This window comes from Choloepus didactylus, chromosome 11 (genome assembly GCF_015220235.1).
Source record: "Choloepus didactylus isolate mChoDid1 chromosome 11, mChoDid1.pri, whole genome shotgun sequence".
NCBI classification, from domain to species: Eukaryota; Metazoa; Chordata; class Mammalia; order Pilosa; family Megalonychidae; genus Choloepus; species Choloepus didactylus.
The window spans coordinates 67,188,791-67,212,961 of record NC_051317.1 but is presented as its reverse complement, the minus strand read 5'-3'; the positions used below and the strand labels follow the sequence as shown (position 1 = coordinate 67,212,961).

Genomic DNA, 24,171 nt, shown 5'->3' with positions numbered 1-24,171 from the left:
TGAGAAGCCACAGATGATTTAGGATCCACTGCCCCGCTCGGCGACGTCAGGAGTAAAGGCATCCCTTTGTTCCACGGGCCCCAAGGGGCTAGGCTAACTTCGTGTGCCACATCACTGAAGTGGCAATCCAGGGAACGGATTTGTGAAATGAAGCTCAGTGGATCCCACCCCTTTCCTCCGGAGTTTCCCTTTCCTGTCCTTATTTGCACCCCCGGCCCCAGCAGTCTGGGCTTTTTATTTAGCCCTTCCTCCCTCCTGCTGCCCTGCGCTTGGTCTCCCCGCGATCGCCCCCAGCTGGTGGGGCTCGCCGAGCCGGCGGTGGGGGTGGGGCTGGGGCTGGGGCTGGGGGAGGTGCAGCCGCCGCGTCCTCGGCGAGGCTGCAAGCTCTAGTTAATAAACAGTTAAGTTTGGAAGACTCAGCAGACACGTTGAGGGGGAGTTACCAAGCGCAGGCAGCAAAAACATCCCGGCACATTCCTGGGGAGTCCTCAGCTGCCAGCATCTGATTAGAACCATATCTCTCGCCGGGAGTGGCCGCGCTGCTTCGAGGCTCCCGGCCCGGCGGGTATTTAAGCGGGGCCCGCCCTGTCGGCTGCGCTGCAGCCTGGAGGCTCCGGGGACGGAGGAGTCATGCTCGTATCGCAGAGGCGCTAGCTAGCATGTGAGTAGCTCTGAAATCGTTCTTCCCTTTGGCTTCATTTTTTGGGGCTTCCTTGTCTCCTTTGCTCCGCCACAACTCTCTTTGGATGCAGACCTTGGGCTGTGGGGAATCTTAGAAAGAAAACAGTGTACCTGGGGACCCAGCGGTTTTGTGGCCTGACATCTCAGGAAGGCTTCCATGGATTGCGTTTACCTTTGGGTCTGACTCCAGATGTACAGCTCGTGACATTTAACAAGAGCCTCCTTTTGTGTGTGTGTTTGTGTGTGTCTGTGTGTTTGTGCGTGTGCTTGTTTAAAAGCTCAGCGGGCAGCCCTGGAAGGGACGCTTGTGTGGCTGCTGACCGCCTAATTAACTCCGTACAGGGTGTTTATTTCTGCCGTGTGACAAAGGCTGGGTACCAGGTTTGTGCCGTGAGAAGCTTTTTCTTACTGATTGACAACGTATGGCATTAAAATATGAACTTTGTCTTACATCGGCCGGCATTCCTAAGAAAGTATCTGCCCAAGGGACTGAACAAACTTGTTTTAAATCCCCGGAGCAGGGAGCCTTTAAATGGTACTTGCAGGTTTGGTGTGTAAATTGGTTGTAAGGATTAAGTACGATTTCTGGAAAAGGGGGAAAAAAGGAATGGGTTAAAACCTTGGAACCCCAGTCCACGTAGCGGTTTTCCAAGCATAGAGCTGACTCTGTTATTTGTTTCTGCTTTCTTTCCCTCTCCACTTAATTCTTAGCCTGGAATTCAGGTCCGTAGTCAGTTTCAGCAGGGAGCCCTTTGAGTCCGAAGGGAAATTTAACTGGATTAAAAACACTTAAAGATTCTGGATGTTATCTCCTCCCCCACCTTTTCCTCTTTCTTTTTAGTTTGTGTTTGGAGGGAAGCGAGCCACTCTGTAAAACGAGAAGAGCAGAAACAAGCTTCCAGACGCATGGAAAGACTTAAAAATTATGGAGGGGCCACTTCATGAATAGTAAATGTTGCTATTGCTCTATAAAGTGACTTAATGAAAAAAATTTCTGGCCCTAATCAGGCCATGGGGGAGGTGGGGGAAGGACATAAGACATAACTAACTCCAACAGAAGTAATAGCAGAGGAAGGAGGCAACTTATAGAGATGACTGATAAGGCTTTTGGAATGAATTGTATTATATGATTGATCTCCCCCAATAATCTTGACTTTGGCTCTCCACAGAAGCAGCATCTACTGGCTATTGGGGAGGGAAGAACTAGCTGGGAATGGGGAAGCACTGCAGCCACCAAATGGCTTGCCTCCATGCTCTGCTATTTCCTTTGTAAGTCTTGCTTCTTACAAGCAGTAGCCAGACCTTGATTAGGGTGCTCTTTTCTGGGACCAGTGCACCCACCACCCCACTCCAGTTTCTGTCTCTCTCCTCATTGAAGGGAGGTAGGTCTCACATACACAGTCAAAAGCCTTATTGCCTTGGCTGGCAATGTGAAAATAAACAATGCCACACTTTAATACAAGTTGGAGAATGCAATGCAGATAGTAAAGTCTAGGCACAAAGGGGAGACCTTGTGGTCTTTTCCGGTGCATATTTCTGGAACAGACTCCTTCCAAATTCTTCATCAGCTTCTTCCTAAGGCAGACTGGATTCCTTTTTCCTGTTGCTGGTGAATAATTTAACTTCCCCTTTTCCTTCCCACTTCCCACCCTGTCCCTTCTTGGCCAAATGACTGCCCTAGAATCCAGTTCTTCTTAAGCTATATCCACGTACATTTTAACATGTGACCAGGAGGAGTGTGTGATAGGGGGATGTCCCCCAGCTTTAAGCCATGACACGTGTCTTTTCCTTTCTGCAAACTTGGACACAAGTGAGTTTCATCCAAGAATGTGAGGGGAAGGAAGGGAGCCATAGCACTCGATGCATGACTTGCCTACTTTGTTAATTACAGAATCTAGAATTGCATTTCTACTTAAGGCTTTTCAGAGTACTGAGTCAAACTAAAAGTCCAAGTTCCTGTGCATTAGGCCTATTTGTTGCCTTGCTCCAAGGATTGAGTGGATTTCAGTCACCTTGTTGGGTTGGAAAGAATTGCTTTTAAGACACTTGTTGGCACAGAGATGGTACAGTGGACATCTAGAAGCTGCTACCCAGCTGGTTGGGGGTGATGCTTATTGGCCCACTGCACCATACCTCAGAAACCTGAAGATTAAAAGAGCAAGAAACAGGTGCCTTGTCTGGTGGTTTATGGTCAACAGGAGACGTTTTGGACACATGAATTTTGATGGTACAAGGAGTACATGCTGCTTGGTTTCTAATTCTATTCCAGGTATCCATAAGCTTAAGCTTGCTACCACTAATATTTTTACTTGTATAGTTTTGAAGGCTTCACATGTTTTCTCTTCTTCAGTCTCTCCTGACTTGAAGATTTGATTTTTGCTTTTTCTTAAAGACAGAGCCAAGACACTGAAATACTTGAGAAGGCTGCTGAAGACTGAGCTCTCCAGGGGTTTTAAAAGTTGCCCTAATGGCCATCAGAACATACCTCCCGAGCTGGGAAGGCTGGAAAGCTGACTGGCTGGGGGAGATTTAGGTAACTGGCAGAACACATATGGTTTTCTACCCTTCAAACAGAACCCGAATGGGAACCAGATTGGCCATATGAAACACCTGAGTAACAGGATGTGGTCTTTAAAAATTCTCTGGTGCTGCTATATGATTCTAAAGTTGTCACTGAATTGCACAGAGGTGGGTAGGCCAAAATCACATTTAGATGAATAGCTTTAACATCAGATAGGCGAGTAAGGGAAACCTAACTCATGGCACCACATCCTGACTATTAATCATATGACTCAGAAGGCGAGCAGGCTACTAAGTCGCCTCTTTTACCAAAAAAATCATTCATTCATTATGAGAGGAAGACTAACATTCACATACTAGTTTCTGCCCCCCACCTAGGACAGCTGGGTAGTGGTTAAGGCTGCAGATTCTGGAACCCCAGCCTCTCCACTGCTGGTTACACGACCTTGGGCAAATTACACAACCTCTGTACTTCGCTTTCTTATCTGGGGAGAATAATAATACCTACCTCAGGGCCATTGGGAGGGCTGTTAAACTAACATGCTTAGAATACCTTATTCCCTCTGATTTAGAAAACTGTTTTTTGTTGTTTTCTTGTTTGGTGACTTTTTTTTCTATTTCTCTTTTTTTTTTTTTTTTGCCACTGAACAACTGAATTATATGTCTCTGCGAAAAATCAAAGCAAATGGAGAATTTCTTTTTCAAAATTGGACACCACTTGCCTACCTGAGATACATTAAATCATTCGAGCACTTCCCGGTGACAAAGCCAGCATGTTTGCCTGTGCTCACACTAGAACAGACAGGGAGTTACTCTCTGTTCTCAGCATGGAAGCCTGAAGTTTGGTTTGGTCAAGTTGACCTCCTCTGCTCTCACTGAAATCTTCCCCACCCACCTCTCAGACTGCCTGCAGAGAAGGAGCAGTCTTCCTCCTGAAGTCAGCATTACAGCAGAAGGAAGTGGGAAGGGAAGGACCACCCGCACTAAACAGGGGGACTAGGCTAGAAATAAAAATACTTTGGAGTGTGTGCGGCCCTGTGCCATCCTTGCCCACATAGCTGGGCAGGTTGCCATGGTTACTCCCCTTCCTGCATCCTTCTCCCACCCTAGAAGGAAGCTTGCCACTCCAGGGCAGGGAGAATCTGAACAAATTGCTTCCTGGTCTAAAAATGGAAGTTGACGTTTTTATTAAGTAAGCTAAATCTCCTCTTACCTCTCTCACCCATTCCCCCCTCTTCTAAGCTTATTTTAAGCCTCATACTCAATTTTCTAACCCTTGCTAGTAAAAATCTGTTTTTCTTAAGTAGTCTCATAGCAAAAACATTAAGGCTTGTGAAATTTCAGCAAAGTAAAAGCTATGGCCTCACTATAGAAGTAGCCTGGCAATTTTTCTCTCTTAACATAACTCATACAATCCAGGGTAGGGGCGAGTGACCTGTAAGTATTTTAAACTGGTAAGAATTCTGAGTGAATGAGGTAGGCAGAATGCATGAGGGCTGTCAATTAAACTTTCAGGTAACCATCAAGTCAAGGGAGTGGGTACAATAGGAAGTAACAGTCCTAGAAAGCTGTGTTTGAGACCCTGTTCAGCCTGGAAGAAATGTGAGTGATGCATATGTGGTTTAATTTTTCTTTTGGACAAAAGCTACCCTACTTGTTCATAGCAATACAATGTGAACTGTTACCTGAGATAGACTTAGACCTTTACATGATAGTTGAAGTGACATAAGTTCTCATTTAACAATCAAATTAATTCAGTCTTTCAAGATTGGGCACTTAGCTCAGTGGCTATTTCACGACTGTAGAGAAACCACCTAAGACACTGGTTCTCAGACTGTGGTCTTCAGACCAGCAGCGTCAGCATAACTTGGGAACTTACTAGAAATGCAAATTCTCGGTCCTCACCCCAGACCTATGGGACCAAAGTCTGGCAAGGAACCCAGCCATCTGTGTTTCAACAAGCACTCCAAGTCACCTAAGGGTATTTTTTTGGAAAGCATGGCAAAGAATTATTTGAAATAATAAAGCAAAAGCATTTAAAAACAATTCAGTTAAACCAAGTCTTAGAGTGCAGACAGATGATAAAGCATATGTGGACACTTGGACCTCAAACACTTTTCCCACTACCCCATGAATTGCCTTCTTGATCCTGGGAAAATCAATATAATCCTTAGCTTTATATTAGCACCTCACTTGCAGATCTTTTCTCCACTGCTGGGGTTTTTAAATTGTAGTTCGTCTCCATTTATTAGGAGACTATCCCAATTACTTCTTTTGAAAAAAGGTTATAGTAGATTAGATCATTGCCCTTGAACCAGATGGTTTTCTCTAACTTATAAAACTTTATTTTGTTTTTCATGTCATGCCTAGAAGTAAAGATGAAGTTCTCTCCATTTTGGTAAATGAATCTACTGCACTTTGCTTTAAAACAGCTTTATGTTTTATAAAGCACTATTCTCCCATTTGACTTCCACTTTAAATAACTCATGATAGAAGAGATAATCTCCATTTCTTAGTCCCAAAACAATCAGTACATTTTAGCTTACCCAAGGTCATATCACAAAGTGGTAGAGCCAGGTTTCAAGCATGAATCTATGATTCAAATCTTGGTGTTTATCTGAATATTTAGTAAGTACCTAGTATGTGAGGTATAGTGCTAGGTTGGCAGTGGTAGAACTAGAAAGGATATAGCTCCTGTCCTGAATGACTAGAATTCTAGAAGAAAATCTATATTATTTGAGAAAAAACAACACGTAATCCAGAATCAAAGAGACCTGCATAGAATGGTAGTTCTGCCATTTCTTGGGTGTACTGCTTGATGTTTGACTCTTACTTGTCTCACACAACTCATAAAACAGTCCTAAAAATGATTGCCCTTAAGCAGAAATTGGTAGATGGTACTCATACTTCAGACTGAAAACTACAGGAGTATAAACTAAAAGTAACCATCCTCTAGGTACCAAATAGGAACTTTGTTTTGTGGAGAGAACACAGAGTAGTAGTTAGGTGCTTGGACTCTGTATTACAAAAATCTGTTCACACCCCAGTTTTGCCATGTTAGACATGACAAAGAACATCTAATCTTCATTTTTCCCGTCGGTAAAATGAGTAACTTCAAAATTAAGATTAAAGGAGAAGCCATACAAAATACTGACTTCAGAGATGCTGCCCCTTCAAAAACGTACTTGTTCTAGAACTATACTTCTGAATGAAATAACTAAGCTGATATATGGGTAAAGGTCTTGTGGTCAGTGTTTGTGTTAGGCAAGGTGAATGCTTTTACCATCTTTCCTACATACCTTGAAATTACTAAACGTGAGTTGCAAGCAGTTATGGCAATGCTTCATAAACCAGTACAGGCACACAAATGTTAACTCTTAAGGTATCACTTAAATTTCATGTGAGGAGGGCAGTTAATTGTCCATACCCAAAGAACTGGAAAGTAAAGAATAACTTCATCCCTAATTGTGTCCGTATGGGACACAGCTGCATTCCCTGTTCTAAAGATTTCATCCAAATGATCTCACTTATTTTTATACTTTAAGTGTCCTATTTGGGGTCCAAGACCTGTTCTAATCTTCTGTAATATGTAATACAGATGCTAAAGTGCTCTTTTGTTACCATTTTGTGAAGCGGAAAGAAGCCAGTGCATTTGAACATTTGTCAGAGGGCTGTCATAGTCAAATGGGGGAACAACTGAGCCAGTTTGTTTTGGGGGCACAGTGTTAATCTAGCAGGGAAACTATAATTGACTTTTAGGTCAGAGGATCAGAGGTCACGATGGTTGCACATAGTGCTCAAATATCTGTTCTTTAAAGGAAGTCTTGGCTGTATCTTAATTATATCAGTATTGAGAGTTGTTGCTTTGTTTGCCCTTTGTCTCTAAAATCACACTTGAAAGCAATCTCATTTTTAAAGTTGAAAACAAATATATACATAATAAAGCACACTCCTCTATTGACACCAGTATATAATAAGGAGGCGGCTTAGTAGTATATCTGCCTGGACTAAAGTTCACCTGTAGCTGATGCTTTTCAGAAACATATACTTGAAAGGATGGATAATTTTATTCAGTATTCATTGTCTTCTGAAGGATTTCTGATGCATTGTTGCTTACCTGATAACTTGTTCTTTGGGATTTCTGATTTGTCTAGGTAGTTCCCAGTTACTAAAATTTGATTGTAATTGAAAGTTGGATATAAACCTGCTGGGGATATGCAGATGTCAGAAATGGCTGTGTACAAGAAATTTAGAGAAAATGATACCTACATGTTTTAGTTTCCTATGCTGCTCAAGGGAAGACATGAAATGGGTTGAGTTAAACAAAGGGAATTTACTTGCTCACGGTCCGAGGCAGGGAAAAAGTCCAAATGAAGGTGTCGTCAAGGCCATACTTGCTTCCCGAAGACTCGAAGACTCGTGCTCTGGGGCTAGCTGCTGGTGATTCCTTAGCCTGTCACATGGTGAGGTGCAGGCAGCCTCTCCCGGCCCCTCCGTTCTCTTCTGGGTTCTGTTGAATTTCAGCTTCTGGTGGTTCCCTGTTGGCTGCTCCCTTTTGTTTTCTCACTCTGAATTTCATACAATTATAAAGTATGACTTTAAGACCCATCCTGATTTGGACTGGGCAGCAACTTAACTGAAGTAATCTCATCAAAACGTCCTACTCACAATGGGTTCACACCCACAGGAATGGATTAGATTTAAGAACATGTCTTTCTGGGGTACATACCACTTCAAGCCACCCTACTGCTCAACTAATACATGGTTTTATTGAAATTAAGTGGTACAGAATATTAAATGAGTCAGAGGAATGAAAAGACACTGGTGTAATAGTGGAGTTGGCCCTTAAAGGAATGGTGGAAGCCAGATAAGCAAAAACAGGAAGAGAAGATAAAATGCACATGGGCCAGTGGAGTGTATCCCTGATGAACACTGGGCACTTTAGCCAAGAGAAAGTACAGGTGGCAGAGAGCTAAGAGGTGTTATAGTTTGCATACAAACTTAGATGTTTATTTGCTAGACTGATCTCTTCATTAAAGTAGGAAAACAAATGCTGACTCAGATAAGTTAACCTGGCAATATTGACAGATGAGTTTGAGTGACGATTGCTTTGTAGCAGAAGAAAAACCTGTATTTCATGAAGAATTAGCAAACTGGGAAAAAAAATGTGCCTAACCTAACTAAGGAACAGAGTTAAAATACGTATTACTGCTCCCTTTTATGTGCATTGCACTTTATCAGACTGTGTGGGGCATAGAGAGTAGGGCAAATGATTCCTTGACTTCCAAAGCTTCATTGAGTTGGGGGAAATATTTCTATGTGAATCAGACCAAGGGCAATAATATAAGTCATGGGAAAGTGGGGGAAAGTGGTAGCAATGTTGAGAAGTAAGGGAAGAGTTCCCGAAGACGATACCCTTGAGTTGACTTTTGAATGATAGGAAGGAATTCCAGTAAGTGAGGGCAGTAAGTGTTACAGGTTAGAGATATAACATAAGAAGGTGGGGGTATATGTGTACATGTAAGTGCAAGGAAAATGGAAAAGATCAGCCTCTCTAAGGAACAGGTGACTATGTATGTGTATAGTGTGTGCCTGATTATGAAGGGCTTTGAATCTCAGGGTGAGCATAAATAGTGGAATTGAACACTGATAGAGCCTAATTAATCCAACATAAGGAAGGCCAGGAGGTCTAGTGGCCACTACCACGGGAATTCAGTCATGAAAGTAGATCAGTTACAACTAATGTCTCTTAAGACTTAGAGTCTTACTGGAACTCATCTAAAATAAAGGAAAGGAGAATATGCCCACAAAGAGTTTCTTTATTTCTAGCACTTTAAATATATTATGGAATACCTATACTATGTGTGTAGAAAATATAAAAAATTATTGTCAGCTAATGACGGATAAGATGCATGATACAAGATGTAAAGCTGTTTTGAAAGCAAGAACTTGCGGTGGTGATGAGACAAAGTTGGGGAGGAATGCTGGAACTAGGTTAATACTTTGGGGGAGGTGGTTTGGGAAGTGGAGTAGGAGGAGAGGCATAGAAATAAAGGGCTTTGCCAGAGTCGGTAGAAAATATGAGCTTATAAGATGAAATCTGAGCCTTGTGCTAGGTCATAGACATTACTGTTTTGGATCTTTTAGGTCTGTCAATGCACAAGTCCTTTCTCAGTGTATAACAATGCAAGTGTTTAACTTAAAATCTATATAGGAACCTTTAATAAAAACAGTGGACATGACCATGTTCTGTCTGGGGATCTGGACTTCAACTTCATGCAGCCAGTACTTGTTGAGGGCTTACTTTTGGGGGTGATAACAAAATCCATTTCCTTGATGAAAACTGGCCTTATCCAAGTGCTACCTTCTATTCCCTTGCTAACGCTCTTACAACTAGGCTACATCTTCAACCGAAGCCTTTGGGTGGGGGGTGGTTGCAGAGCCCGGAAGGGCTGCATTTTCATGATGCTGCTTCATTTAAATGTGAGATTTGCCTGAGGCCCATTCGGTGCTTTGGCCTGATCTGAAAGTGAATACTGTTGTACTCTTATAAAATATACTCAGTAAGGTTTATTGAGTGCCACAGAACACATTTGGCTCCAGAATATAGAGGTTCATGTTGCTTCTGAGATGCTTGCCCTTCTAAAGTGACAAAACTAATGTCAAATGAGCACAGTGTTTGTTTCTGGAGCTCATGAAGATTGTGTTGATTCTGATCTTTGGAAACACAATTGATATTCTTTAATAGCCTAGTATACTACAAAATTATTCCCCACTGTTGGCACTGTCCCACAGATATTCTTCCAGATTGCAGTATGGTTATGGTGAGACTCACAAACATTAAATGTAAATATTCCCCATCTTGTTAATGTTGTAAATAAATGTCATGATTTTAAAGCTCCCTATTGAAGAAGATAATTAAGCTCATAATGCCCAACTTTGCATCTTGTATGAATGATATTAATAAGAGAGCAATTTATATAGAATTCCTTGAAGTAGCACTAATTTTTGTTTCTCTTACTAAAACATAATTAGTGACAATGAAGCTTTCTACCCTAATCAGAAACATTTCCCCCAAAGCCCTTAGCACCAGTTATAACGAACTCTTGCTTATTCTCTCTCGCCTACCTATACCGTAAGCCCTCTGAGACTAGAGACCGTATCAATTTTGTCACTGTATATACAGCATAATTCAGCACTTGGCTCCTAGTAAGTGTTCAGTAAACAATTACCAGATGGCCAGGTGAATGAGTGACTCAAATCAAGCTTATAAGCAGCATTAATTGTAACTTATTATAGGATGAGCATAATGGGAAACTTCTGCTTGCCTTATATTGTCTGTTGGCATAAGTAAAGCAGTTATGAGGCTTCTTTTTTTTTTTCTTTTTACTTTAAGATTATTTATAATGAGCAATATCCATATATCCTTCTAGTTTATATCTGCTCAGGGCCTGAGAAAGGCAGACAAGCTGTTACTGAAATTCTCCAGATGGTGTGGTCTTTCCAAGTCCTTGGTTTAAATTCTACCAGTGGAGTACTCATCATAGCTCAGACATCTAACTGGCCTGATGGATGTAATCACCTGGCTAGTAATAATTGTAGCAAATAGTTTCAACCTGATATTGACAATTTCTTATTCCCCTTCCATTTCTCCTTTTAAAGGTTTCTACCTAACTGTTTATTAAGTGACTAATGAAAATCAAGGAAATAGATAAGACAACACTGGATGATTAAGGTTATCACTTTGACTTAACACAATCTCTGCCCAAATCAGACACCTGGCTTTTAAATTTGCTTCTGCAGCTGTATTGCGGGTGAAGATGTGATTTCCATTAAGCTCTTTAAAATGCCACAATTAGGTTGCTAACTCCTTACTGCCTGCACAGACCTCAACAGCTCCAAGAATCCCAGGCTGGAAACCAACAGCATACTGTACTCTGATCAACTTTCAAAATCCTAGCATATTATAGTAATGGTCCCTAGATTGTAAGCTCTTACAGCAGTCACATCTATTTCTGAATTGTAAGGGTTATCTCCAGATTCTGAGATGCTGATCCCTTTGTGTATAACCTGATCTATCCCTGGAATTTTGGGTATCTGTGTAACACCTGAAACTCAAGAGCTAGAGCTTGGCAGATATGAATGTCAGTATTAGCGCATACAGCAACTGTTAAAAAAGCTGAAAAAGAGTCCAGACTTCAATTAGAGATGTGAATGAAGCAGCTCTAGTTAGGACTAAGGCAAATTGGCCCAAAGGGTAAAGGATGATAATGACTGTGTTTTAAACATAAACTTCCATGTGAGACCAAGGGAAGAGATGTTTATTTGGTGCAGGATCTATATTTTCTAAACAATTTAACTCATACAGTTTGTTCAAATACCATAGTTATGTGGAACTTTGAATAGGAAGTGAGACCTGGTAGGTTTGTACAGATATGAAATAGCGACACATCCCAAAGTAATTTGGGCAGAGAATAAAAATATATTTGCAAGTCCCCCCTGAGGAGCTGGGGGGAAATGCGGAGGTGTTGGGCTTCCTCACCTGGATTGTTGCTGATGTTCTCACAAACATTGAAGACTGACGGCTTGGTATGCTGAGCCCTCTATCTTGGTGCTTGCCCTTATGGAGCTCATTACTACAAAGGAAAGGCTAAACTTGCTTATAATTGTGCCTAAAAGTCTCCCCTTGAGTACCTCTTTGTTGCTCAGATGTGGCCCTCTCTCTCTAGCTAAGCCAACTTGGCAGGTGAACTCACTGCCCTCCCCCCTACATGGGACCTAACTAACTCTCAGGGGTGTAAATCTCCCTGGCAACACAGGATATGACTCCTGGGGATGAATCTGGACCTGACATTGTGGCATTGAGGACATCTTCTTGACCAAAAGGGGGATGTGAAATGAAACAAAATAAAGTTTCAGTGGCTGAGAGATTCCAAATGGAGTCAAGAGGTCACTCTGGTGGGTATTCCTACACACTGTATAGATAACCCTTTTTAGGTTTTAATGTGTTGGATAGCTAGAAGTAAATACCTGCAACTGTCAAATTGCAACCCAGTAACCTTGACTCTTGAAGACACTTGTATAACAATGTAGCTTACGAGGGGTGACAGTGTGGTTGTGAAAGCCTTGTGGATCACACTCCTTTCATCCAGTATACGGATGGATGAGTAGAAAATTGGGTACAAAAGCTAAATGAAAAGTAGGATGAGATGGAGGATGTGTGATTTGGGTGTCCTTTTTTACTTTTATTTTTATTCTTGTTTTTACTTCTGGCATAAGGATAATGTTCAAAAAATAGATTGGGGTGATGAATGCACAACTCTATGATGGTACTGTGAACAGTTGATTGTACACCATGGATGATTGTTTGATATGTGAATATATCTCAATAAAACTGAATTAATTAAAAAAAAAATCCTAGCATAAATGTTGAGTAGAGTTTTCCCAACCTAGTCACCATTTGATTCAAAACTTACTGTTTAATTTTTAATTTCTCAGGAGATCTTCCTAACAACTTTGGATAGATAGGTACCAGTTATTGTTGCCTTAGATGATAGCATCAAAAGCTTACTGTGTGCAGCGTTCTAAGTGCTTTCAAATATGCCCATTTTCTCCTTAAGGGTCTCTTTGATTTTGAGTTTCATTGAATATGACTGAGTCCTAGGGTATCTTCATGATTCTATCCCCAGCCTAAGTTAGACTATAGATTTACCTACATTTTAAGTATTGCCATCTGATAGATAAGCATGTCGCCAAGGAATTTAAGTCTAAAAAAAATGCAAGGCACATCACCTTAATATCACCATTCTAAATGAATAAGAAGCGAATTTCTTGTCATATACTATCTTGACTGGTACTTCCTTGTTGCTGACCTTTGTAGACGTTCAGTAGTTATGATCTATACATAAAAATGAGAAAATGCTATATATTCTGCTTCAAACAAGGAGTTATAGTGGCATGACTATTTTAGTCAATAGCTGCCTTCTGCAAAAGATGTTTCCTTTGGTGCTCACACTTCAAAATATTTCACTTGTAAGTTTGGATAAGACTGACTTTATAAATGTCCCTTTCATAGGATGAAATAGATCTTAGAAAGAAAGTTGTAAGACAGAATGGCCTTTGACTTTTTTGAAAGCCGCCTTTAAAACATTTGAAGTTTGAGGGTCACTTACCATCATAGCTTGACAAGATGGGGTAACCTTGAATCCAATATTTCAGATTGTTAGACCTTAACCTTTCAATTAAAATACTTTGTTTCCAAAGGATTAGCCAAGTATTTAAAGGAAAGAAACCAGCAGTGTTGAATCACTCAAAGTGGCAAGTCCATGCAAATATCATACTACAAAGCCATCTGACTCTTTGAAGCCATGACTCTGTACGCCCTTTGGTCACCATCCCAACCTCTACACCATTGCTCAAAAACCTCGAGGTCTTCCCAGTACTGTCTAGGCTAAGTATAGTGCTATAAGACCATCCTAATCCAGCCTGACCTGCCTTTCAACCTTTTCTCCTGATATAACCCCGGACAGGCCTGTATTCTTGCCAAGCTGACTTAAATATCCTTTATGCATTGTTATTAACTTCTCTTTTCCAGAATATATTTTCTTGCCAGTGCACATTCCACCTATCATTGAAGAACTAGCGCAATTCTTTTTGCTTGTATTCTGTAGCGAAGCAGTTAAGTGCATATATTTCAGACCTGTGACTTTCAATGGGTTGTTTAACTTCAGTGTTTCAACTTCCTTGCCGACTAAATAGGGATGACAATATCTTCCCCATAGGATTAAATGAGTGCCTTGGCATCATACCTGGTGTAAAATAAGCATTCACTAAATGTAACTTTTTAAAATTTAATATTCCTTCCGTGTTTCTAAAGAATCTGTCCAAACTATCTCTAACTCTGCAATTGAGTCTACTTTGCTCTTTTTTTCCTCCCAAAACCAATTATCACCTTCTGAAATACTGTAATCCACTTATGTTTTACCCCCTGCTGAATATAGACTTCATAAGGGAAAAAAGTCTTTATTTTGCTCACTGATTTATATCCCAAGCTCTAGAACAGTGTCTGACACATGATAGGAATTCGGATTGGTTGCATGAATTAGTTTGCTACTGCTGATCACTGGTATTTAGCCACAGACTTTGTTTCTAGTCTCTAAATCATAATAGCTTTGAGAGCACAGATCAATCACCAGACTCATATGCTCTGAACAAAAAAGGCTGTTAATATTTAAAGGCCTTTTTAATTGTCTAATGGTCATGGATTTGGAGCAAAATCGAGTACAGCTAATGACTTAACCATTTGCAAAATCATTCTGGCTAGGCATAATATTAGATAGATTACATACTAAATGCAGATTGCATTTGTTTTCCCTCTTAAGAGAATTCCATTAATGAGAGTCCAAATGTAGAATGGTTGTTAAGGTAGAGAACCTCAAAACTGGAGAGACTGATCCCAAGAAAGAACCTTTATTCATATCCCAATTCTGATAATTAGCTAAAAGTAGAACTTCACTTGTTCACTTGTTTTAGAGGGACTAAGCAAACTTGTGGGTGTTGTAGCTCTCAATCTTTACCTTAGTGTAAATGATTATCAACATGCTTGTATAGTTTTATTTTTTTCCTTTTTTAATGCAGTTTTATTGAGATATTCGCGTACCATAAATCATCCAAAGTGTACAATCAGTTGTTTGCAGTATCATGTAGTTGTGCATTCATCAACACAATCAATTTTTAAACATTTTTATTACCTCAAGAAATAAAAATGAAGATAAGAATAAAAATAAAAATGTAAGTACACAAGAACACCCCAAACATCTCATACTCCTTTTCCCCTCCCCTATTATTAATTTACTTTTTGTACCCTGTTTTTCTACTCATCTGTCCATACTCTGGATAAGGGGAGTGTGAGCCACAATGTTTTCACAATCACAGTCACACCATATATAGGTACACAGTCATCTTCAAGAATCAGGGATACTGTATTGCAGTTCAACGGTTTCAGTTTTTTCCTTCTAGCTATTCTAATACACTAATAACTAAAATGGGATATCTATATAATGCATAAGAATAACCTCCAGAATGACCTCTGGACTCTGTTTGATATCTCTCAGCCACTGAAACTTTATTTTGTTTCATTTCTCTTCCCCCTTTTGGTCAAGAAGGCTTTCTCAATCCCACAATGCCAGGTCCAGGCTCATCCCTGGGAGTCATGTCCCATGTTGCCAGAGAGATTTACACCCCTGGGAGTCATTTCCCACGTAGAGGGGAGGGCAGTGAGTTTACCTGTAGTGTTGGCTTAGAGAGAGAGAGGCCACATCTGAGCAACAAGAGGTTCTCTGGGGGTGACTCTTAGGAACAATTATAAGTAGGCTTAGCCTCTCGTTTGCAGTAACAAACTTCATAAGGGCAAGCCCAAGATCGACGGCTTCGCCTACTACAACAGTAGTCCCCAATGCTTGTGAGAATATCAGGAATTTCCCAGGTGGGGAGGTTTAATATTTTCAATTTTTCCCCAAGCCCTCAAGGAGGCTTTGCAAATCCTTTTTATTCTCTATCCAAATTACTCTGGGATGTATCAGGGCTTCATGCTAACCTGTATAAACTAAACAGATCTCACCCACTATTCAAGGTACCATGTAATTATGGTGTTTGAATAAACTGACCAAACAAGTTAAATTATATAGCAAGCTACAGAAAATATAGATTTTCCACCAAATAAATATCTCTTCCTTTGGTCTCACATAGAAGTTGAAGTTTTAAAACACAGACAATATCATCCTTTTCCCTTTAGTCTGGTTTACCTTAGTCCTAACCAAGTCCATTTTGTTCACATCTCCAATTAGAGTCTAATCTCTTGTTTTCAGCTTCTTTAACATTTGCTGTATGGGGTAATGCTGACATTCATAGCTGCCGAACTCTGGCTCTGAGTCTCAGGTGTCACACAGATATCCGAAGTTCCAGGGACTGACCAGGTTATACACAAACAGCTCATCATCTCAGAATTTAGAAATAACCATTGCAACTCATGAACAGATGTGACTGCTGTAAGAGCTTACAATCTAGGAACTTTACCATAAGCCTTCCCCTGCTAACCTATGCTCTCCAATTCAATTCTCAAAATTTGCACATTATACTTAGTCCATATTAGTAGGCATTGTCATTTTTTTTCTTTTTGATTCTGGCTTCTTTCATTCAACATACTGTCCTCAAGGACCATTCACCTAGTTGCATACCTCACAACTTCATTTCTTCTTGCCACTGCTCAATATTCTATTGAATATATACACCGCAGTTCACCATTCCATTTATTTGTTGATGGACCCTTAGGTCACCTCCATCCATTGTGAATCGTGAATACTGCCGCCATAAACACCAGTGTGCAATGTCCATTCATTCATGTCCCTGCTCTCAGTTCTTCCAAGTATTTACCCAATAATGGGTTGCAGCCCATTCCACCCATTCCAGACTATTGTATGATGTGCATCCAGTCACAGATGTCCCTCCACAGTTGTTCCAGACTATTTACTGGCTATATGCTAGTTGTTCCTGACTATATATATATATAGTTCCTGGCTATATGCTAGTTGTTCCAGAGGACTAATTAAATTCCACACCTCCCTATGCCGCCATCTTGCCCTGCCCCTTAATAGTTTTTTTTTAAAGGAGTATATTGCTAGTTAAGAAAAACTGCAACTGTAAGCATTCTTAATTTCAAAGTTGTTCTCTGCTATAAAGTTTCTGTGGGGTGTGGAAGGGCTTGAGCACTACTTTTTGAGGATTTGTCTTAACCTCCTGGTCTGCAATACTGAGTCTTTTTTAATAAAGATTGGATTAGAAACATAAGAATGCCTTTCAAAGAAGACTTGGCTCTACACAGGCCTATAGAGTTCAGCTAAGGAAACAAATCTAATTGCATTTCTGATGCTAAAAATGCTTACATAATAGGAATAGAAAATCGCAGATGCCAGGGTGGAGTGAATCTGTCTCAAGCTTCAAGGACCAATTCAAAGTTATTTCTACATAATGACTATAATGAAGGGATCATAAAGAGAGACTACCAATGGAGTCCCTATCTAATCCCTTATATCCATTACATGTTTTCCTTTAGCAGTTAATTGTCAGTCGCTGGCAGGTACAGGATTTTGCAACAGGACATTAATGGTGCAGAGAACAGAAGAAACTGCTCTGAGAGAACATAAGGTCAGTGCAACATCTTGATTAAACTGAGGAAACTTCCTTTACAATGACTCATTGGTGGTGACATTCCTGTGAAGTCTAACCAGAAGTCTTTTTATAGTTCAATATGAATATGAATATTTCTGAATGGGCCAGGAGGTCTCAGTTGAAGCCCAGAAAGTGACATATGACCAGGATCCATTTCTATTAGTTTCTTGTGCCAGTATGATATACTAGAGTGACATCTCCATGATTTCATCATCTAAAAAAGGTAGTGAAACCTCATAGGAAGGGTGTATATTCACCAGGTCCTGGTTGAAGGGAGAACCCTCATCCCAGCTGCGTGCTCTGGAAAAGCCCCCCAGTGCTGAGTCAGATAGTTGACCAGCCTCTTGCCCTTAAAGCTGATCCTTAACATTTAAGTGATACTTGTGAGTGAGTGCTAGGTGAGGATGTAATAATAACTAATGAAAAGGACAAATATTCAACATAATTTCTAGTCAATATTAAGAGAACCCAGAAACAATACAACTCCTAACTTTTTAGCACAACTGTTAGACAATACAGTAACCTCACTATTAACTTAAATCGAATTCATTTGACATGGAGGGACCAGAGGGTTAAGCCAATATTAGATTTACTCTAAAACTATCTGCAGCCAGAGATGATTTTGATACATTTTAAAAGATACAGACACAGATCCAATAAATTAGTGTGTACATCTAGGAAACCTGAAACTGGATTGCCCCAATATATTAATCTTTCATTTCAAGTAAGTCAAACTCTTTGGCAAGTAGCAATTCATATGGGGCCATATGAATTGATTTGTTTAGTTACTGCATTGCCTTCTGAAGTATCAAAACTGAGTTGTTTATCAGGCTAGCAATTTAAAGTTTATAAGGCATAACATACTACATAGGATATTACTTTATATTAATATATTAAAAATATCAATTCTTCAATTTTATAGATACATAATCAAAAGTGAAAAAAGATATTATAGTGGACCTGGAGAATAAAAATAGCATTTCAGAAGGCTCCTTATAGTCATTGGTTAATGCCATCCCTGGAGCTGATCTTCAAAAAGAAAGAAACAGTAAAGGTTCCAGGCTGAACCTTTGAAAATGTTGTCTAATAACATAACCAGAACAGTTTTCTTGGATATCTTGTTTTTCTGCATCTGGTGTGATCTGGTCTTCTTCCCTTACCCCATCCTTGAAATGATTATAATGCTAAAGAGATAACTTAAGAAAACCACACAGTGGAATATGTATACTAGAAAATCTTCAGTTGCTCTTTAAATCCCAGAATGAACTGTTTGAAATAAACAAAAGTCTGATGTTAAGTGGTAGGTTGTTCATTGTGATTGAACCTTCCTCTGCTCTTCATCTCTATAGTTAATGAGTTGTGTGCAAATGCTTCAATACAGTAGAGTGCTTTACGCTTCAGTGTAGTCACTTCATTTGCGCAGAAATTAAAGTCCCAAATCTGTTTAATTTAGCATGGGTTGATATGCTTCAATTTAGAATTTTTCCATCCATCAGTTATTTATTTATTCCCATGTGCATATTTGGTCTGATACCATTTCCCAAAAGATGAGAGAATAATGGCAGAATGTAAACTTTAGCTCAAGGATATTTGTACATTTTCTGTAACTTTGTTCATCTGCTCCTACTCTCCAGCAGATTCTTCTTTTAACTATGAGCACGATATCAAACCATGCAGGTTTGGTTATTTCAGGACCATTTGTGGATCCTATGTCCTATACCACCTCAAGAAACAAGATAACACGTTGGCAGATTCACCTTCCTCTCTTGTATCCCAGAATTTGAAATTACCTAGGGATTTGTTATCTGTTATCCTAATTTGTTCAGCAACCAGGTAAGCAAATGAGACTTAGGTTGTTATTTCTTCTGTAAGAGTTCCCCTGGGCTTTTAAATAGCATCTGGTAACTTCCTAACTTTAAGCCTACTAGAACAATGGTATTAGGGGGGTAGATGGTGGGTTATGGGGTTATTGGTTCTCTGTAAACCTGAAATTCCATAAACAAATGGAAAGTCCCTTTTTATTTTTAAATGTCTCCCTTTCATATTTGAAAGCAACAAAGTATTCTCCATGGGAAATCAGCTAAATTGTGAAGAAGTGTCCTTAAAGTGCTGATTGATAGATCGGACACACAAGATACCAGTACATAGTAAGCAGTTAAAAACAAACAATATTCTTAACCATGAGGGTAAGCAGGGCCCCATTATTCTTAGAGATGATGACTAAATGCCCTGTAGGCTATGCAGGTCTTGCCCAACTAGAATAGATTATATCGGAAATAGAATTACGAACCAATGGCAAGTCTCTTATGGAAGGTTCATGGCAACTGTTAAGAGTGGATTGAACTCCAAAACAAAGGGTGTACTCTACTGAAAGGGCCACCTAGAACCTAGAGACAATGCAGTAGATTGAGATACTTTGAACCAACCTTGTATTGAGTCTACATAACTATAAGTTTATTTTTATGATTTTGTCTATCTACAAAAATGTAACATTTCTCCCAGCTAGGGTTATTACTACACATACCCTGGTTTGACTAGGTAATGTTTGACTGTGCAGTGTTACAAGGCAGCTGGATTCTTCCTTTCATAACACAGAATGTCTCTGAGACATGAGTTGCAGAAAGGTAAAGCAACACTCAAGCAAAGGCTTTGCGGATTATCTAAATGACAGGCTCTTCCTGGAAAGGGAAACTACACTGAGATTTGATATAATTCAGCCAAGCTATTAAAGGAGAGACCAATTATCAGGCAGCATTTCTCACACTGGTTTTTGGAAGAGGGGAACTTAAGATTACTTACCCTGCTTTGAAAGTGCCCTGATGTGGTATATATCTCATTAGTGTATATCACTCTTGGTTTATGGCTTACTGCTTAAAATGCAGATGTTGCTAAATGACATGCTTTCTTCCAACATCAGCATAGTCATTTGAGATGACTGCTGTGATGGCACTTGAGTAGAAGATGGAAAGTATTTAACAATTAAGGTTTACGTGCATGAGCTCATAGGTGAAGTCATAGGAAGACTTAGATGAAAAAACTGTTCTTTTCTGAGGTCCACATTCTAGATATGCTGCACAGCCATCTTTACTTAATTCAGAATTATTTTGTATGGGAAACGAGAAAGCACAATTTGATGTTGTGTGTTCCAGGAAACAAACTGCTAAGATTCATTCATATGATTCATTTAAAAACTAAATTAGAGTAAGGAAGAGTTTCGTAGAAACTATCTAACCTAATTTAGGAAGGATAGACATGGTTTCATACTTGCTGGTAAATTTGCTTGCCAAGTATGCAAAGGTCTGAGGGAGGATTGTGGGAAAAGCCATGAATAGTGTCATTGGGCTAGCCTGAGAATCAAATGGTGCAATGGCTGACTCCTTTTCCCTCACCCTGATTAGCTTTTTGACTGCTTTTTCCTCAGCCATCAAGTATAATGTCCATTGTAAATTTAGATCCCACATGCAAAGTGAAAATCATGTGTTTACTGTATTTTTGTACAAGTTCCAAAATACTTCCCCTCAAATTACTGCCCCAATGACCTTCCAATAGAAAAACTCTAGAGTTCTCTATGTTAATAGGAAGATTACAAAAAAAAAAAAAACTAAACTCTAAAATTGTTCTTTCTTTAGAATACTCTCTTCCCTGGAAGTTGGGAAGGGAAAGAAGACAGAATAAAATATCCTACTTTATAGTCTAATGGTATAAAATAGATTTCCTCTAAATTCAAATTTTAAAACTGATATATTCCATTCACCCATCCTGCTTCTTTATGAACATTTTAACTTTTTAAAATCTCCTTCCTTCTAGGTGATTTATTGGTATCCTTTCTGGTTACTATCACTTCAAAACTAGAAATATCAAACCCTGTGATGGTGCCTTCTTGCCCTTGTCACTGCAGCATGATGTCTCAGACTTTATTGCAGCAACCCAGGAAGGTTTCTGTATTGCCACCAAAACGTGGTGGTTTTTATCCACCAGAGAAAGTGTTCTGGTGACTGAGGCAGGTGCTATCATCCTTGATTCTTGTTTTGGTTTGCTAAAGCTGCCAGAATGCAATATACCAGAAATGGGTTGGCTTATACCATGGGGATTCATTAGCTTATAAATTTACAGTTCTAAGGCCATGAAAATGTTCCATTTAAGGCATGAACAGGATGATAATCTTCTCTGAAGTTCGGTTACCCCAAGCTTTGGCTCCTCTGTCAAATAACAAGGTACATTGTGATGTCTACTGGTCCTTCTCTCCTGGGTTTCATTGCTTCAGCTTCTGGCTTCAGTGGCTTCCTCTCTGAAGCCACTGTGGGTCCTCTCTTATCTTTTCCAGGGCTTTTCTCTATGAGCTTCTCTTAATTTCATCTCTTCCAGCTTCTCTGGGCTTTTTCTGCCTTTTATTCACTCAAAAAGGACTCCAGTAAAAGGATTAAGACCCATCCTGGGGCAAGTCTGAAATAATTGAAATAACCTAATCAAAAGGTCCCACCTGTAATAGGTCTGCACCCATAGGAATGGATTAAAAGAACATGGCCTTTTCTAGGGTACATAGCTTCAAACCACCACAGTTCTTCAGTAGTGTCTTGAGGTTATGGGGGAAATACTCAGTTGAGTTCTGTCCTATCCCCAGACGCCACTAGTTACACACGTGTGATTGTATGTGCCACCACCAGCCACTTCACCGTGGTGTGCCCAAAGTTCCTGGGTATCATCTTGGAGCTATTAGATGGGTACCTTGACATTTGAGCCCCCAGGTCTTTTAGCCTAGACTTCTCACCTTCTACCCATTTGTCAGCCACAGAGAGTTTTCCCTTGGGGTGTCCCCCTGTGTTGGGCCTCTTCAATTCATTGGTTATTCCCCCAAAACTCCTTGGCTCACTATATGAACTTGTACACCAGGTTGCCAGCCACTTTGGTCTCTAAAGCCCAAGGTTTGTGAGAAAGGGTAGCCTTTACCAAGTCCCTCCAATGCCCTTCATCCTGCCAAAGCCATATTAGCCTCATCAAACTATTAATGGAACTTACTCGTGACTTGGTGTCTCCCTATTAGAAAGAGAAGGAATTATTGTGGGGTTAGGATGGCACTTACGATTGTGACCTTGGGTTTAAGAATTCAGTCATTATCTTGTGTTTTAGTCTGTTAAGCTGCTGTAACAAATTCCGCACAGTGATTGGCTTAACAATAGGAATTTATTGTCTCATAGGTTCAGAGGATAGAAGTCAAAATCAAGGCATCAGCAAGGCCATGCTTTCTCTTCAGAGTCTGTAGCATTCTGGTGCTAGCTTGCTGCATCTCTTGGGATCCCTTGGCTTGCATCTCTGCCTCCTGTCACATGGTGATGTCCTTGATCTGCTTCTGTGTTTCTCTCTGACTTCTGACTTGTATAAGGCCCCCAGTAGTGTAGATGAAGACTCACTCTGATTTAGTTCGGCCAAATCTAAAAAGGATCTTAGAGTATCCTATTCACAAATGAGTCCACACCTTAACTGATAATATGTCTTCAAAGGGTCCTATTTACAAATGAGTTCACACCCGCGGGAACATGGATGAACATGATTCAGTCTGTAACACCTTGCCAAACTCTCTTGCCCCCATAGCTCCCAAGGGACAGGTACAAAAGAGATAACAACATATAAGGAAACACCACATGATTAGGAGATCTATGCTAATAACTTCCACATGCAAAGCTCTGGTAAAATGAAGTTGTGCCTGCTGCATTTCCTTAATCAGCTCACTTAAAATATACAGAGCACACAAGCCATAGCCTTTTGAGCCACATCTAGATGGCTCCTGGTGGCAAGGGAGCCATGGCAGAGCACAGCCCAAATTATTCAGTGCCAGCAATGTAAAGCAAAGACAGAAACACGATTTTTTGAGCCACTGTAGTTTCCACAACCCAAAGCCTCAATGTCATTTCATTTCCTTTATGGAAGGGGAATTATAGGAGAAAGTTGGCTTTCATTTTTCCTGTTCCATTCAGGCGGAGCTAGAGGAGATCATACTCAAGAAGCTGGGTATGATGTGTTTATTCTCCCTCAATGGTAGGCTGGGATGTGTCAAAGTGAGTGGATTCTCTAATGTCAATTAATTCAACCAAAACTCTCATTTGTCCATCTTCCACAAAAATGCCACATGGTCAAAAGGTCACAGGAATATTCTAACAGCATTTACTTTCTGAAAATCTGAATAAGTGTAAGGACAAATTTTAGAATCAAACCTCTATGTCTATGTTCATATAAGCATATAGCTTGTACCAAGCTTTGCCAAGAGGCTAGAGGAAACTCTGATTATGAAGACTACACTTTCCATATTTTCCAACCCTAATAGAGTTAAGTGTTCAAACTAATGAACGCTTCACATTTCCAGTGAATTGGGTGGCTCTGCTCAGTCTAGAGAATGGGCTCTCATTTGGGTTGTATATAGCTCTTTTAAAGGTTAAACCCTCCTAAACACCCTTTCCGATGATGACTATTACTTGAGCTCTAATGGGGGATATACCTAATAAGATTTATTTTAAAAACAAAGTGGGTGGAAGTGGATACAGAATTTGGAAGGTTGATTCACAATGAGTCAAGGATATTCAAAGTTGCTAACTCAAGAACTTAAACTTCTGCCATGCCTTTAAAAATCCAAAAGGCTGAGTACTGAATAGTAGAGAATGTACTGAAACAAATTTGAGTTCTTTGATCTGTGAATTGTGTCTCGACCTAGCCAAATGCTTTCTTCCAAAAAGGCAGTTCAACATTAATAGG

General features: G+C 40.0%; 1 protein-coding gene across 5 annotated transcripts in view; it reads left to right on the top strand.

The window, feature by feature from the left end:
* The window catches only part of DAB2 (DAB adaptor protein 2), a 75,287-nt gene that overhangs the window by 15,944 nt on the left and 35,172 nt on the right, over window positions 1–24,171 (top strand). The window contains exon 1 of one of the 5 annotated variants that reach the window (XM_037798869.1): window positions 361–661. The exons of 3 other annotated variants lie outside the window; for them this stretch is intronic. The gene's annotated coding sequence lies outside the window, so the exon portion shown is untranslated. Of the gene's footprint in view, window positions 1–360; window positions 662–2,077; window positions 3,215–24,171 lie in introns of those variants that run through there. One more of the 5 variants, XM_037798870.1, reaches the window with a different exon arrangement.